Genomic DNA, 18045 nt, shown 5'->3' with positions numbered 1-18045 from the left:
CAACTCAGTGCCTTTCCTGTTCCCAGAAGTGCCAAAGACATAATGAAAAAGGAATGCAGAAGTTTTCACCTGTTGTAATTGTCTATTAAAGCCCCGCACAATGAATTCTTTGTCATCTTCCAAGAAGAGGTCAGTTATAAAAGTCAGCGATTACATGAGCCCTTCATGTGAATAGAAAGACCTGTATAATTGGTGTGATATGACAAGTAAAATCTCACCGAAGTTGCACAAGATGCCTGTAATTTTCTAATCCCTCACGTCCTAGTTCCCAGACACAACATTCTTTATTTACCCTGCCCTTAGGTTTCTTTCCTGAATGGGCAGGAGAGCTAGACTTGTACTGGCCTTTCTATTATTAGTGGAATAAGGAGGAGAGCTAGGAAACAGTGAATCCTTGTGAAATTGCCTTTCCTGAATTTTCTGTGTTCTTCTGCAGATTAAAATTGGAAGGGTAAATGGACAGCACCGGGGTCGAGAGTTTAGGCTTTACGAATGGACAACCTGGGTTCAAATCTTACCTCTACATCTATTATAGAAGTGTGACCTTTGAGCCTAATTTCCTTAGAGGCAAATTGGTGACAGGATGAGGATTAAATGGGATTCTGTCATCATTTATTCATTCAGCAAGTACTTATGAAACACTTCCAACTACCAAGCACAGTGTGTGTCTGCAGCTACTGGGGACAGCACTACGTCTAGCGTCCAGCTTTCATGGAGTCTATTATGGCTAATCCAGGAAAGCATTTAGCATAGAGTGCTTGGCACATAGTAAACACGCCATAAATTTGCTATTATCATCATAATTACTGTAATAAAAGTATGCATAGTCACATTTCCACACTTCCTATTGAAGATATTCCATGCTGTCATTGAAAAGGGCTTATTTTAAATAATGGTGTGAATTGCTCCAGAAAAGCAGAGTTTAGAATTTTCACTACTCACTTTTCTTGGTACAGATACTTTAGTAAAACCACCGAGTCTCTGTTTTGGCAATCAAAGACATGATGGTGCAAGCTAGGTGTTTTCACTTCAAAGTTACTGAGAGCCAACTATGGGCCAACCACCCTTGCACTGAGGGAGTCTGGAAAGACAGCTTTTTGACTCTTTCCGGTTATTAAGATCATTTTTCTTGTCTGTAACATTCACGGAACAACTTCAAAGAAGTTACCTTGCTCCTGGGTATAAATGGTCCCAATGTTTTGATCCATGAAGAACCTATTCAATGTATTAGTCATCCAAAGTGCCAACGCTGACATTCAAGCAACTGGAATTTTAGTACCAGTAACTCTACCATAGAACTGAGTTCATTTGTTGATCAAAGTCACATAAAGTGAGAATGACACTGCCTGGCAGGTTCCCATGCTAACTGAGTTGCAAATGATTGTGACATAAAAAAGGAGTCTCTGGCAAACGGGGACCAAAGAATTGAAGGGAAATGGTTTGATGTAGCTGGGCAGGACGGCTGTACACCTGCTGGAGCTCTACCTGGCATACACCAAAGACATGTGTTTCCACTTCCTTAGGCAATAAATTTGGGTGGTGAGTAATGGTGCACACCTACCAATTTAGAAAATTAGAGCGTTTCCATTCCAGGGAATTGGCTCCAGAGGGTGTGTGCTGGGGACTCTTTAAATAATCCAAACTCTCCACAAAGTAATTCCTTAGACTTTGTCTCACAGGCAGTGGAAGTGATTTGCAGAGAGGACAGAACAGTTAAACGCAGACGCTCCACAAGCCTTTGATGACTATGTGAAGGAAGGGCTCTGCAGCGAACACGGCGAAACGCTGAAAACGTCTACCAGAAAATAGCCTGAGGAGGTCACTGCACGGCTCTCTTGTGCGTCATTTATCTCCTAGACTCGGAGAAAAATGGCCGTTTAAGCCAGGCCTCTGGGTTGATAAAACTAATGACTACATCAGGCAATGGCCTTAGAAGTACTGATAACAGCAAGTGCTGGTAAAAGCAAGCCCAGCGTAAGGCTGAATTTCAAGTTTCAGTGCAGTACTCTGTTGACTTTTCTCTCCCTGAAATTATGAAGGCCTCTGTCGGTATTCCTTTGACCCTGCTTTGTTGTTTCTGGGAGTTTCCTAGGGATTAAATACTTTAAAGACGATCCAATTATATGAAGCATCTTTTCAGAAGTGAAACGATGAAATGGATACAGGAAAGCCTATTCTTTTGCTTCTAATGGAGATTAGAACAGAACACTCTCTCCACATGCCCGAGTTTTCAGTTCCCAGTTCCTTAACCGGTATCTGGAAGTACCAACAAAGAGAAACAAAACTTTCTGCCAACTTCACTTGGCTAGTTTTTCGCTCATATATCCCCCCCCCCCCAGCACTGAGGCACAGAGAACACAGAGAACGATACCTAGTTTTCTAATTAAGCCAGGGTACAAACACAGCATCATACTTCTCCGATTGCTCAGACTCCAGTGTATCAGTTGGGATAGACCGAATCACGCTACGATAACAAAAATCCCAACATCCCACTGTTTTAAAATTTTAACTCCATTTCTAGTTTACGCCACGTTCAACTTGGCTTAGTTGGGGCTCCGCTCAACTAAGTCACTGGAAGAAACACTGACATGTAACATGGGCTTCCAGCCTCTTCATGACAGAGAGACAGACAGCATGGAAATGTGACCACAGGCTCCTAGGTGTGTCCGCTTATGAGGGACACACATCATGTTTGCTTCTATTTTACTGGCCAAGTAAGTTACCTACCCAAGCCTAGTTTCCAGGGGACAGGGAAGTGGGATTCTCCCATGCACCCAGAATCTCTACACCAGGAAAGTCATACTCTACAGTAGGTTCCTTAAGAGTCTTGTTCATCACAGTAGTCCCTCAATTAGGCCACAGTGTCTCTTAACTGGGGGCAAATTTGCCCCCTGTTCCCAGAAAACACTTGATGACACCTGGAGACAGTTTTGATTTCATATTGTGGGGGGGACATGACACTGGCATGTAGTGGCTAGAGGCCAGGAAAGCTTCTAAGCACGTTAAGTTGCAGAGGACAGCCCCCACATTAAAGAATTACCCGGCACAAAAACGGCACGGTCCTGAGGCCGAGAAAATCTGCATTAGATTGATATTTTTCTCAAACCTAGTGGACTTAAGGCAGTCCATGGCCAAACAGAAATCAAGACATATTATAAAGCTACAGTAACTGAAATTGTATGGTACTGGTAAAGAAACAGACACACAGATAAAGGGAGCAGAGAAGGGAGAGAATGTGGCAAATGAGACAAGTGACAATCCCAAACAATGAGGAATGGTGTTGGGGTGATTATCTATGTGGAAAAGATCAAGCTGTATCTGTTCCTCGTATCATATGCAAAGATAAATTCCAGATGGATTCAAAATGTACAAGTAAATGCGAGACTGTCAGTTTACCAGAAGAAAATATAAGCATGTTTATATGGCCAAAGAGGTAAAAAAAAAAGCTTTTGTTAAATAAGAAAAATCTTAAAAATATGCATATTTATCATTGTATCAAAATTATTTATGACAAGCAAGAAACTGGGAAAAACATGTGCAAATATTTATACAACACACATTTAAAACATTTTATCGAATATAAAAACAAAAGAGAGGAAACACAGAGTGAGTCTAGAACATCTTGTAGTGTCTCAAAATAAAGACAAGTTCAAAACGCAAATGATGACGGCATATCAAAGGGACAGAGAAACCAACTTAAAGAGCTCCCAGTGGCAAAGCTGGAATAATTTAACCAGCAAAATAAACAACATAGTACTGGATTATAACCCAAAATATAAAATGTATATACAGAGGTCCATATGGCTACAGTATGGACAGTATTAATGATGGAATAACCAATAAATAAATAGGACAGAAAGACAAAACCTTCCTTCCAAACACTTTATGTAGTTGGTACTCCCATCTCCTGCAAGGAGGTGGAGCTTAACTACTTCCTCCCAAACCCGTGAATGTGGGCTGGACATAATACGTTGCTTCAAAAGAATACAATATGGAAAGGGGGAAATAATATAACTGTAGAAAAATCTGGCAAATACTATCTTGGTATTACACATATATTATGCAAACCAAAAAAAAAAAAAAAGGTCTGCAAGGATCCGTGTTCAAGTAAATATGGTGGCTGCTTTGGTTAGCAGAAAAGATGGACAATGTAATATACGACTATCTAGAGAGAAGATAGGAGTGGTACTTTGAAAATAATACAATTTCGTTCCTTACTTAATTAAAAATCAATTTAAAATTAACAGCCATCAAGGATGTTTACTAAAGATAGTCAGTTCTTTGACCCTTACCATCAGAAATTCAGTAGGTTTGGATTGGCACCCAGAAATAAGAATTTTTAACAAATTCTCCAGATAATTCTAATGTGGTGGGCATATTAGACATTGCATTCAAGAAACCAGAAGGGAATACGTAAGTTTTCAAGTCGTGTTTCATCTATTACTTAAATTTCTGAGCTGGGTGAGATTAATTTCATATGTTCCCACAACCAGTGTTAGGATTTGAAGGGGCCCAAGTTCTGATTCAAATGAGACATAAGGCAAATGGGAGATAACGACAGCATGTTCATCACGTACCAGGCTGATGTGGGAGGATGTGGCTTCCATCTGTGCACAGCTGATCTTTATAATATAAAATGACAGAATTAGACTCACCCACTGGTAATACTGGGCAGGTCTCTGCTTTTACCTCACAGCAAAGAACACATGCTGTCTTTTGCCAGCTTCACCTCCATGAGTAAAAGAAAAGAGCTACCCAGGATATTCTTCTTGAACACATCGAAGAGAACTCTTCCCTCCTGCCGCGAGGAGCAGTGAGTGAGGGGCTGCAGAGTGGCCCACCAGTGTCTCCCTCGTGAGCTCCTTCCACATGGAGGGAAACATGTAGCACTAGGGAAGGGCTGAACCCCCCACAAAATAGGATGATGTGGTAAAAGACAACACTGCTCCCTTAGAGGTAGTTGTATCATTCAAAGTCATCGATTCTTCAAATTGATGCTTGAATTTTAATTCCATTGTCTCCACTGGTTATTGAAATTAATTTCACACATTTTAGATGTCATAGATGAATGAAATAAGAGTCCTGAATGTTTTGCTTGTTCCTGTATCTGTGACCTTGTATGGTTCCCAGCCACAGCTGCTTTGGGCTTAACCACAAATATTTTGGTCAATGCAATTTGAAAATGGGACTTGAAGTACATTTTCATACTGGGCTTTGGAACCCCTGCCAGTGCCACCATATGGACAGGGCTGGGCTAGCCTTGGGCATGATCAGAATCAGAGAGCCAAGATACCCCATCTCTCCAACTGACACAAGGCACCATTACCACCAGACTTGCGAGCAAGGTCATCTGACACCAGCCAGCCCAAGACGACCTGCCAAATGACCACAGACTCAAGAGCAAACCCAGATGAGGTCAGGAGTCTGGCCTAAACCAGGAAAAGGTCCACCCAGTGGTACTGTCAACTAATAAAAAGGCGAAGCCACTAAATTTTTGGAGTGGTTCTGCAGTGAAAGCTGTATGATCCTCTCTATATAACTAACTGACATTTAGTTATATAGAGACATCCTATAATTTTCCTTTTATATTTGGTATGGAAATTCTGAAATACCCTAATACTGAAACTTGAAATATTGTTTCATGAGCCTTAAGAGATAAAAGTAGATAAAATATAAAGCACAATCATTTAAAATCTGTAGGGTTTGTTTTTTGTATTGCCTTCCCGACACTCACACATAAACTATCTGAGCATTCTTTAGTTGAATACAGCTTTGACCTGAGACATCAAGGTGACTAGGTGAATGGCTGTACAGTCAACTAGAATAGTAACTATATTTAAATATTTCCATCTTCATTACTTTAGGCATTTCTGTTCTCATGACCATGTTCTTGGACAATACTGAGAAATATGCTGAGTTCCAGTATGCTCCCAAGGAGAAACCGTATGTAATTCTTCCCTGAGTGATGTTTTAAAGGGTTCTTAGAGACATTGGCAATTGCAAACATGCTTTTATCTAGACTTGGCTTGAACTGTGTATCGGCGGGAACTGTTTGAATAGCCACATACAACCAACTGTTCACGAGAGTTTGCATTTGAAACAGGTAAATGTGATTTGTATCCTCTGTGGATTTGGTACAACTTTGCCTATAAATAATTAGGATATTGTTTAACATCCCGGAATTCTCTGTGAAAAGAGACACCAAAATGGAACAGTCATCTGAAACAGATCTGTAAGGAGTGGAGTTCAGATACTGTCTGCCAGGAAGAATCACCCAGTCTTCCACTTAATGGGTCGCTAGAGACCAAAACCCCTCCCTTATTTCATCACACTGGGAGCTTGGCGACTTCCCAAACACGGAGCACCAAGAATTCAACACCAACACCAACAGTCCAAACATCTCCGCCTTCTTGCTTTTTCTCCCCAGTTTATCCAAGCTACCTTGGGGATCTCTGGATAAAGGCCATAAAGCTTGGCTAATACACACCCTTGGTTACCATCAAAGTTATTTTAAGAAAATTTGCTACGTGGCGAAACATCCAGAAGGATAAGGTTGGCGCATTTGAAATCTTTCACTGGTTTTAAGTTGTAACGTACCTCATAAAAAAAGATCTCCAAAGCTAAAGACAAACAAACACCTTTGCCAAAATCAGTCTCATGAAGTAGCCCGTTCTGGTGCACGCTGAAGAATCACCAAGAAGTACTCCCACTAGAAACCCCTTAAACATCTGCATCGACTTAAAGCCATTATTTTTCGCACGGGCATGAAGGTAATTCACTCTACAGTGACTCTTGTTGCTTAAAGTTAAGGGCAGTGGCATCCATCTTGTTTACTTGCGGCAGCGTGACTGCCATTAAAGGCATACGTTCAATTCTTTGGCATTTACATTCCTACAAGCAAAGCAAGCTCAAACAGCAGGTGCTTATTATGCACAAATGTAAGCATACGTGCTCACACCAGGAGACGAAACCTGAATCCTCCGTAAGCGTTGCAAAAATGCTAGCTATGACTTCAATACCACCTCACGCCAAATCCCGGCTTGAGGGGTGACAGAGGTTGAACGCCTGCTCTTTGGGCAAGGAAGCGGTTCTGAGCACTGGTGACGCGAACTCCCTGCCTACCTTCCGAGGGAGGTAAATCGCCTAGTTTGCAGCTAGAAACATTAGACATTCTTAATCCAGTCTATTTAGCATTGGTTTCAATTGCTGCGAGACCTTTAAAATAAGACTGCAGTGTTTACCTCTGCCATGGAGGCGAGGGCGAGGTGGGAGGACGGGTTACTGCAAAAATATGCAAGAGATCTTTCGGCAGGGAAGGAACATTTTCTGTATCTTAATTGAGGCCGTTACATGGGTGTGTGTATTTGCCAAAGTACATCAAACTGTACACTTAAAATCTGAACAGTGTATTTTTAACAGAAAGCAATGAGGATGAGGGGCCAGGTCAAGTAGGGCCTTTCAAGTTACAGTAAAGGATTTAGATTTCATTGCACGTGAGATACAAATTCATCGGCGGTTTTTCCAGAGGAAGAGACGTGATCTCACTTACGTTTTAAAGTAGATTCTGTCTGAGCTGTGGCCGATGTGCCGTAGCAGGGCAAAACTTGAAGACTGGAAACCATCTGAGGGATGACCCAATGTTGGCTTGACGGAGGTGGTCGTAGTGGAGCTGGGGAGAGGTGGTGGTACTTCTGCCCTGGATCTTATCCTGTGCTGCTCAGACAGCCCTGCCCACCACGTGAAGGACTTAGAGCCCAGCTGCTGGGAGGGTTTGATTGCCAGCACTCAGCTGTCAGTCATGTTGGGGAACTGTCTCTTCTAAAGAGAGCCACCTGCTCCTGTCCAAGGGCCGCTCAAACACAATGATAGGGTGATGCAGGGATGTAAAGACCCGGCTCTCTGGATCCAAGGCAGGTCAACCCTGAAGCGTCTTTCCAGCCTCAGAGTTTCTTGCAGGATTGGCTAAGGCCATGTGACTGCGCCACACCCTGCTCTCTTCACCCGACCTGCTTTTGTTTCTTTCCCTACCCAGGTGTTGATCCTAAAAGCACTTCCTAATAAAAACTCATCTCCGCCTCAGAATCTGCCTCCTGGAGAACCCAGGCTGTGATGCTTTGCAGTAGAAGTTGATTTCTTTTTCCCTCTGTCTCAAATTGGAAGGTGTCTCACGTGGTGAGATATGGTGGGTCATGATGGCCTGGAAGTACCAGCAATGATGAGTGTCTCTCAGCCACTGCTCTTCAACTGGTCGTGGGACTTAGTCACTCAACCTCTCTGATTCTCAGTTCCATCTTCTACAAAATAAGAAGGAACTTAATCAGATGAGGTATTTCGGGGAAGAACTTACAACTCTATGATAAAATTAATGAGAAATATTTAAAGTAACTAAAAACCAGCTTATACTGTTAATGGGACTAAGATCTTATCCTACCTTGATTCACTCTCTGGTTATTAGCTGTTTCTCAGTGCTCATGTACATCTCCGAAAGGCACCCAGGAAACAAGAAACAAGATGATCCTAAACCTAGCCAATTCTGCAAAAATTGTTTGCAAATCTGTTAAGACCTAATTGGAGAAATTGTTGTGATTAATTAGTAAACTCAACTTCTTGCCCTTTCATTTTGTTTGGATTTGATCTGTTGTTGTCACTGAGTCTTCAGTCCCTGCCCAGTGGGTCTTAGTGTCCCCAACTCACTGCCTGGCTTGACTAGCTCTCCGAGGTCTTGATCTTCTTGATTTTTTTTCTTAAGACAAGCCAGCTTCAGCCTCAAGTCGTTTACCCATGTTCTCTCCTCCTGAAATACTCTTACCTCCCAGCACAGTTAACTCCCACTTATCTTTTGAGTCTCAGCTGAAAAGTTACATCTTCACGGAATTTCATCCTTATCACCAAGCCTGGTGATTTCTACCTGCTTGGAATCTTACAGGCTTACCCCATATTGGGGGAGACTTCGAGGAACTACATGTAACTCCACATGTGAGTGAGAGGGACACTGAACCCAAGTTTATCTTAAAAATAAGTCAATTACATGAAAAGTTATTTTTAGTTACTATTAGCCACCTATTACTTGTAATACACTTCAAAACAAATTCACATATACCAGTGGGTCACTAAACAAAACACAATGTTGAATATTTGGTTGGAGAATGCCATACAGCATTAACAAGGAAAAAGAGTAATTCATACAAATCCTGATTTTGTAAGTTTAACTATCCTTTGAAGACTTTTTCACCTTGGGGGAGGGGCGGGGGGAGAAAGCAATGATGACATGTTCAGCCACCCTTGATGTGCCAGCAATGAATTACTTCCGTGAACCTCTACAGCCATTGTCTGTGGTAGATTTAAGCTATCTGGGTGAAAAGCCCCTGCCACCCCTCCCCTTGAGAAGTGGGGTCTGTCCTCTGCACTTGAATCTGGGCACTGTAACTGCTCTGATTAACAGAATCAGACAGAGATGACACTGGGCCATTTTCCAGTCTTAGGCTTTAAGAAGCAGGCAGTTTCTTCTTTCTTTTCAAATACCTTGAGCCTGCCATACCGGAGAGGTTATGTTTAGATGCTCCAGTGGACGCTCCTAGCTAAGCCCAGCCTTCCAGTCCTTTCCTCCAAGGAGGCAGATGTGGAATGAAGCCATCTTGGACTCACCAGACCAGACCAGCCCCAGCTGAATTCCACCAGTAACCACCACTGATACCATGTGGAACAAAAGAACCATCCAGCTGAGCCCAACCCAAATTCCTGCCCCATACAATTGTGAGATAAAACAAAGTGGTTGTGGCTTTCAGTCACGAAGGTTGGGGGTGTCTGTTACACAGAACCTGATACCCGGAACATCCTCCCGGCATACTGCTTCTGTGTTTTGTTTTCCCTTTTCTCACGGTGTTACTCTGTCTTATTGCAATGCTCCCATACCGCTAAAGAAAACAAATGTCTTTCCTTTGTTCCCAAATTCCTCTGATTGACACTGAGACCATCCATCATTTATTGGAAAGATATAAAATGTTAAAAAACAAACAACTTGCTTTTACAGGATGATTGATAGGATTTACAGTAAGAAGTACTCTGTTTTAGAGGAGCATTCACCTTAATGTAACTGCCTCTACTCTTCTCCTTTTGGTAATATTAAATTAAATTTCATCTTCGTAACGATGCATGGCGTTTGTTATGTGCAATGATAGTGACTTCTGGTGTCAGATATTTGCCAGATAGGCGGCATGTAACGTGGGGTGGAATGCTTAGGTGATTCCTCTCTGAATCACACACCCTTCCTCCCCGCCATCCATCTCTCTGTGCCCTCACATTTTGCCATGATGACCAAGGGATTCTCAAAATGTGGTTCACAATCTACTTGTACCAAAAGCACCTGCAAAGCTTGCAAAAATGATATTTCCTGGTTCTATCAACCGTATGAATTAGAATTCTGAGGAGGAAGGCTCAGTAATTCCCAGGTGATCATATTGCTTGAATCACTATCTTTGGGGACATTTTGCTGTCTTCTGTTTTCAGCCCCTCCCCAATACAGCATTTCAGCGTGATTCTTTTAATGTTTAACAGCTTTGATCCACTGTGGTTTCCCATTTATGTCTTCTTGCCCCTCATTTCCTAGGTTCTTTTCTGTGTTCTGCCATTTTAGGTCTCCTTTGCTTCTTATTGTTTGGCTGACTAATCAAAGGACTCAAAATATAATCTCAGAACCTATAGGTTTTCTTTTTGTTCACCTATTTGTTTTTGTTTCTGTTAAGAGGTTTGGAGTGTTTCCCTCTCAAAGGCATTATTACTGCAGCCATTTAAAAAATATAAAGGGGGAGAGCCTCACTTCAGTTCTTCAGGTAACTAGTGGCAGAAACCTTTTTATTATACTTAGAGTACCACATTAGTCTTGATTCCCATTGTTTCAGTTAGCTGGAAAAAAGAGCTGCCAGGCGCTATTTTTCCCCTTCCTCTGAGTTTTTTTGATATTTCGATGATCCATCTTTCAGAACACACCTGGGTCTTTTTCACACAATCTGGTAAATATTATAATATTTCAGCATCACAAGGGCATTGATGCATAAGTGAACCCTGGACTGGCCAATCAAGACTCACAAAGGAGTGGGTTTCAGGAAACCGAGCTGATGTGTCCTCAGCCACCTGAAAAAATATGCAGAAACTCAGGTTACATCTGGAATTCATTTGGTGTTTTCTCTGTCCCTTCCCGATCAGCTTTCTCACCATCCTCCCCCATGAAAATCAGGCGATCTGCATGAGTTCATGCACATGTCCCGGTTCAGTTTCTCAAGGAGCACGTATTGATCACTGCCATGGTTCAAAGCAGGGCCTTGAGTGGTAAGGTGGGCATGGGGGTCTTTCAAAGCGCACGAAAAGAAGGGAGGAGCCCACTTGGCAGCTGGGACTCTTGAAGTCCCAGGTAATGCAGAGAATGCCATGATTTATGAAGTGTACTCTACTAGCTACAGTAAAATTGTGGGGTACCATTTAGGGCATACTGTGTTTCTCCAAACATAGTGATTTCATTTCAACCTTAACAGTTACTCTGCAGTCTATAAAATATTTACATTGCCTTTCTAAACATATACATTATTTACTGTACAGTCTATAAAATATTTATGTGAATTTCTCTAAAGATACTGTATATGGTACATTATTTTTATTCACTTTTTCCCCCTTCCTGGAACAGGCATGTAGTAAATTGGGATATTTTTTGAAATCAAGGAGTAAAGGAGGCACAGTGGTACAGATGGAAGAGGTGGCGTCTTTGTTCTCACTGGTCTTACTCTGACCTGCCAGTATGCTACAGACCTGTGTTGGCGGGAGAACAGCAGACCAAGAGGAGCAGATGACTACCAGGTATCAGACGAGTGGGTTCAATATGAAGAGCTGAAATGGAAAGTCAATATCCATCCATCCATCCATCCAGATTTCAAAGGAAGGAAGGAAGGACCACATATGCACACATAACGCTACATACACACATGCACCTCAGTCCTACAACGAATCATTCATCTGGTTTGACTGCCTAGAGGATAGCATAGACTTTGTACTCTCCAACTTGGCCCGATGACTGCTATTCTCTCTCCTCACTTGGTTTAGGTCCAGAGTCATTTTCCCTGAGATGAAGCTGAAAATGTGAATGGGAGAACCGAGGCGTTTGTTGAGCAGATTTGGGCTGACAAATAATACCACCACCATCCCCATATCTTTAATAAAGTCTACATAACACTCCAAGTAAATAGAATTTATGATTGAATTGTCCCAAAGATCAAATTTCTCAAAGTATTGTTAAACTCTTCACATCATTTGGAATCAGTCCTTTGATGCAGAGGCTATGTCTATGAGAGGCTGTGGGTTGCCAACTACCTCGCTAAAAAGTAATAAAAAATGTAGTCAACCATGAGAATGTTTTGTCTTCATGATAGTCATTTGGTTTGAAGTTATCCAGTTTGGATCCAGACTTGGTGCACAGTCATAGGAATACACAGTACCATTAGTTTGCTGTATTACAGAGATAATGGGCTTCATTTGCAGAAACTCAGGGTGGAGAGGGATGGGGTGGAGCTCATTAAAAGCCATTTAACACTAAGCTAAATGTCAGCATACTCTGAAAGAGGCCTATTAGTTAATGTACACAAGAAGTTATCAGCACTTATGATAAGCCAAAGAAACCAAACAGTGGGACCCATTAGATGGTGCTTGTAAGACAGTTGAGCTTTAAGAAATGTTTTAGATAAATTAGATTGGGATTGACAGGAAAAAAAAATATAGATCTTACAGGGAAGTTTTTTTATTTAGAGCTCTTCTTACCTGGAGCCAAAAATCCTGAGTTTTGACTGACCCTCAATGATTAACTTGTCTACAATGAATTGGTGACCTCACAGGGGACAGACAAAACATAATTACATTACAACCAGAAGGGTTTTTTTGGGGGGGGGGTCTTTTTATGGAGATAATAGACAAGATCCTCACCAAGACGCAAATAATGTTATTGCTTCCAAGGGCTGTAATTCAAAACCTGCCTTTCTCAGTACAGCCTGCTGGCATTACAGTGAAAAAGCAGTCCTGGTACATACTTCTGATAATCTGGCTACATCTAAGAATAACACTGAGAACCTTCAGAGTAATATTATTTCTCTCAAATGGATCTGCAGAAAATGCAAGGCTGTCATCTCTGGCAAGAATATTCTCTGGTGACAACTGAGAGGAGAACCATAGGATCTGACAATCAGCTGAAAGGGATGTGGGTAAGGGAAACCAGTGAGTCAGCCCCCAAAACAGGCCAGAGTGGGTTATCACTCCACAACAAAGGAAGACCTAGAGGGAAGCCCAGCATTATGATGAAAGGATAGCAGTGGAGACCGAGGTTATGTGCCATATTGTGCTATCATAATACATTTAGATGCACAATATTAAAAATGGGTATGATTACCTGCTGCCACCAATGGAGGAAAAAAATCAGTGATACACATGCACGGGTCAAATTTTAATCAATTAAGATTTTTGTGAGGCTTCTATTACTAACTAATTGAAAACCATGACTTTGGGTAATTGAATGATTTGACCTCATATAAAATTTTGGGATAAAAGCCAACTAAATGCCAGAGACTATATCTGAAGCTGATAAATTTGGTTTTGGTATGCTTAACCTTAAAGCACTCTTTCCACGAATAATTAGATAGCAGAACCTGTTTTGTCTAGTAAAGCTACTTCTAGTCCACAGTAACAAAAGCATGTCACTGGCACCAGGAAGAATCCTAATCATTTTGCCTCTCAATAGCAGGAAGCTATACACTTAGCTAATCCAAAAGTCAAATAAAATTACTAGGATGAGAGTTAAAGGAAGGGCAACCAAACTAAAGTGTTAAATTTGCATCTCTTTATTGTTTGCTTCCATCTTTGGAGGACATTCAACTAAGCTCTAGTAGCTAAATACTAGAATAATAGCTGAATATTTTATGAATTTCTACTCTTTGCCAAGCACTGTTCTACATTACCTACACATATACAGTTATTTAATCTTCACAATAGTCCCGTGAGGCGGTACCAATGTGACCCTTACTCAACAGATACAGAAACTGAAGCTTACAGTTTATAACTTGCCCAGTATCCTATATCAAATAAACAAGAGAGTCAAGATTTAATTGTAGGCACACTATATTCTGCATCTTGGTTGAACCCAAGTACCCTGATGAAGTAGCCCTCAGACAGCCTAATCTCAAAACGTTGGTTTACCAAAATTAATTATTTATTCAGAAAATGCTTATTCATTTTGATGTTTTAGTAGATTATAAAAGGAGGTAACTACTATGTGATAAGGACATGGAAACATTTAGAAGACAATGAAGGATCAGGAAAAAGGTATATGCAAGGAGTGGAAGTATGTGAAAGGAGGTGCTTGGACATAGAGGTAACACAGACATTAAAAAACTTAAAGGAAGAAAATGCCTCCTTCTAGTCTTTTAGAATCATACACAAAATGTATCATCCTCAGAAGATAGCTCAAGAAAAGAGAAGGTTTAAGGGGTTGACGTGAATTACACCGTTTGTTCCAAGTCTTGATGAGTGGCGTGGCTTCTTTCCTCCCCAGGAACGCATTAAAACATCTACAGTCACATCACTTTGATATTCACAGTTCAATCACATTGGCCCGTTGGCGTTGGATATGGAATGTTAGGACAGTGTTAGGAGAGTTCTTCTCTGTTAAGAGAACAGTTTGTGAGTGGCTACTCCAGATGCCACATTATAAGGAGAGAAGACAATATCTTTGGACAAAGTTCGCCCTGGTTCAAAATAAAGATTCAGTGGACTAGGTGTAGTATAAGGCTACCTGAGTTTAAATTGTGGCCTTTCCACTGATTATATATTTGATTTTCTGAGAGATCCATAAACATTCCTCTAGTTTTCTTTCTAATGTATTTTAAAAAATTATAAATGATTAGTTTTCATTATTGTTGCATAGTTTCAGTGTGAGCATGGCAAATGAGTGAAATGATCATTTGCCTCCATTTATTCAGTGTTACAAAGTTAGATCAAAATCTTTTTGCTCCCACCCAAGAACATTATTCAACAATCGTACACACAATGACTGCACAGTTTCAGTTCACAAACACCCATTACCACATTATCTGCCTTAAGTATGCTAAATGTTTGTAGGACATCAAAAAGAAGAAAAAATAAACACCACACAACAAAGCTATGGTTCATCAAACATGCCTATCACTTTAAAATCGAATACTTTTAAGTTATAGTGTGTTTAGACAAAATGTATACATAGTTAAAATCAGCAGAAGTCCAAAGTTACTCTATTCAAAGGGCAGTGGATTTTTAGATCTGTTGCTTAAGGCTTTGAAGGCCAGATCACCCATTATTGGTACCTTAAATTAAGCCTGGTTTGACTTCAAGGAACAGAAACCTTTTAGTTCTGTGCCAAGGAAAAGGGGGAGTCTATGGCAAGGCAAGCTTCCAAACCTAGGAATCAAAGAATAGCTGGCTCTTCTGTGAGCTGGAGCTGGGTAGATGGAGGAAACAGAATCAGTTCTGGGTCTCCCAAGGGTCACATCATGTCCTTCCTCCATCTCTCAGGGTCTGCATGCTTTATTTCAGCTCTAGTATCTTGATGCCGTCTGTCTACTCTTTTCACTAGACTGGCTTTCATTGCTTACACGAGGTCCAACCTGGTGACCTCAAGTTTATTTGATCTTACAGGTCCAATATTCCTATTTGCCAAATGCAGCCCTGATTCCCAGCTGAGGAATCGTGTCTGCTCCTGATGGAGTGTGCATATCTGAATCTTGAGCTACGGAGGGGAAGAGCACGAGCAGTTTAAATACCCATCTTTCATATTTCAATATAAACTTGAAGTTTATAAAAGTTAAGGCATAGCCAATGTTTTATTATGCAAATTATGGAAACTAAAGTGCCATAAAATTTTCCTGGGGAATGAGAAAAAAATCTTAAAATGGAGAGGCACACTTGACTGAGGTCTCTGTTTCTGTGTCTTCTGGTTCAAACTCAAAGGAGAGTGAGAGTTAGCACCTAGCGGGTTCTAAGCAGCCAATGAATTGACCGGCTGGAGCAGATCTTTCGCCTCTGGTCTAGTTGATCGTGACTAGGAAGAAGGCTCATGTGGAACCAAGCTGACCCGCCTCTTCAGCAGGGGATATAGGTGGTGTCGTTCCCAGGAAAGAACACTGGCAGTGGTTAGTTTTCCCCCAAACCTGTTAACTATGTAGCTGTAGTGACTGAGCTTCATGAAGAGATAAACCTTAGATTCAAATGTGAAGCAAGGGGCATGATTTAAACAAATCAAGAATTGAGAACAGAGCATTCCAGGTAGGAGATATTTCAAAGGTAAAAGTATCCAAAACAGAGTTCCTGTTTTGGGGCTAACAGGTTTATGGCAGATGAGCTTTGGAGGTCGGGCCCCGAGCAGGTTTGCAACGAAAGTCACAGATGCAACTGCTCTCAGGACCACGTTCTCTGCTGCCAGTGAACATCTCTGTTGGGGAAGGATTCTTGGCTGAAAGCTACCAAGTTTGCAAAATACACGTACCATTAGGAAGGAGTAGCTGGAGCCTGCGAGAAAGGAAGAAGCACTGGCCTACTCACGCTCCCAGCGTGTCAGCAGATTTTCTTCCAAATGTGGTTTTCCAGCTGGAAATGGAAAACAGATTTGCACCTATCTCTGCAAGGTTGGGATTCACGTCTTTACAGTTTTCAAAAAATGTGCTTCTATAGGCCTTTTCCTTTCTTCCTCACTATCAAGGTAACTTTTGTGGAGAGCCAAGGAGGGCAAATGGAGCCTGAAAAAGAGGGGGGGTGGTGTGTGTGTGTGTGTGTGTGTGTGTGTGTGTGTGTGTGTGTGTGTATTAGAAGCAGGGAAAGACAGAGATGGGGGCAAGGAGGGAGGCTCTGGAGGGCAATCAAGGTTAGCTTTTCTTTGTAATTATACCTCCCAGGCCCATTCCGGGTGCCCTCTTCCTAATGGATCTTAGACAGTGGGCAATAGGGCCTGAAAGGCTCCTAGATTCTAGGGAGTAAAGAAGACATGATTAATATCAGCAAAATGGATGGTTCAGAAAACCACCGAGTTCCTCTGGGAAGGGAAGAGAATGCTCTGTGGAATCCTCTTTTTTGTTTTTAAAGGCTGACGTCCTCATGTGATACGCACACGCTACAGTACGCTGCTGACCCAGAAAGGGTTATGTGCAGCGTTTTTATGGTCCTCACTCACTTCTGTTCCACGGAGGTATGGAAGATCTTTATCCCCATATGACTTTGCCAGGACGCTGGATTTTTCTCAGCCCAGACCTGGTATGCTATTTTGACTTTTCTCTGTCCGTCTTCCCGGCCCCCGTGTCCGTTGATTTTGCCTCGGGGCTGAACAGGGCCTCTCCCTCCCTGTGAGCGCTCGGTCACTGCTCAGTCAGCAAGTTATCACCTCCCCTCTCTCCGCAGTTTCTCCTCCTCGGGCCTGGCTTTCAAGACCCCATGCAGGGCTGTCCAGGAGGGTCCCACCGTCCTCTGGGACGGTCTATTCCCGATTCCCTAAGCTTGAGAGGGCTTTGCTTTGTTTTGTTAAACTTTCCTGGAGGCGGCGGGGAACCGGGCTTCGGGAGGCCTCTGGGAGAGGGAAGAGCCGCTTCCTGGGGCTCACACCGGCCAGGAGTCACCGGCTTCGCGAAAGCTGTTACTTTGTTTTCAGAACCAGCACTGAGTCTGTTATTGTTGGGTCCCCCGGAGGCTCATCACTCAGAGGGAGTCTGATGCTGGCCGGTCGGGGCGGGAACACTGCACCGCCTTTGTCTCCCTGCTGCCGGCCTTCCCAGCAGCCCCCGCGCCGCGGCCCGGGGGAGGGGGGGAAGGAGGGGGGAGGAGGGGGAGGGGGAGGAGGGGGAGGGGAGGGGGGAGCCAAACCGTCACACCAGGAGCCCGCAGAGCTGGAAGGGCCCGGGGGCGCGCCGCTGTGAAGTCCCAAAGCATAGCAGTATTAAGGGTTGACCTAAGTTTGCTTTCTGTCTCTATAGCCACCCAATCTTGCTGTATATGATT

This window comes from Vicugna pacos, chromosome 4, assembly GCF_048564905.1.
Source record: "Vicugna pacos chromosome 4, VicPac4, whole genome shotgun sequence".
NCBI lineage: Eukaryota > Metazoa > Chordata > Mammalia > Artiodactyla > Camelidae > Vicugna > Vicugna pacos.
The sequence above is the reverse complement of the archived record's forward strand: the minus strand, read 5'-3'. Positions refer to the sequence as shown.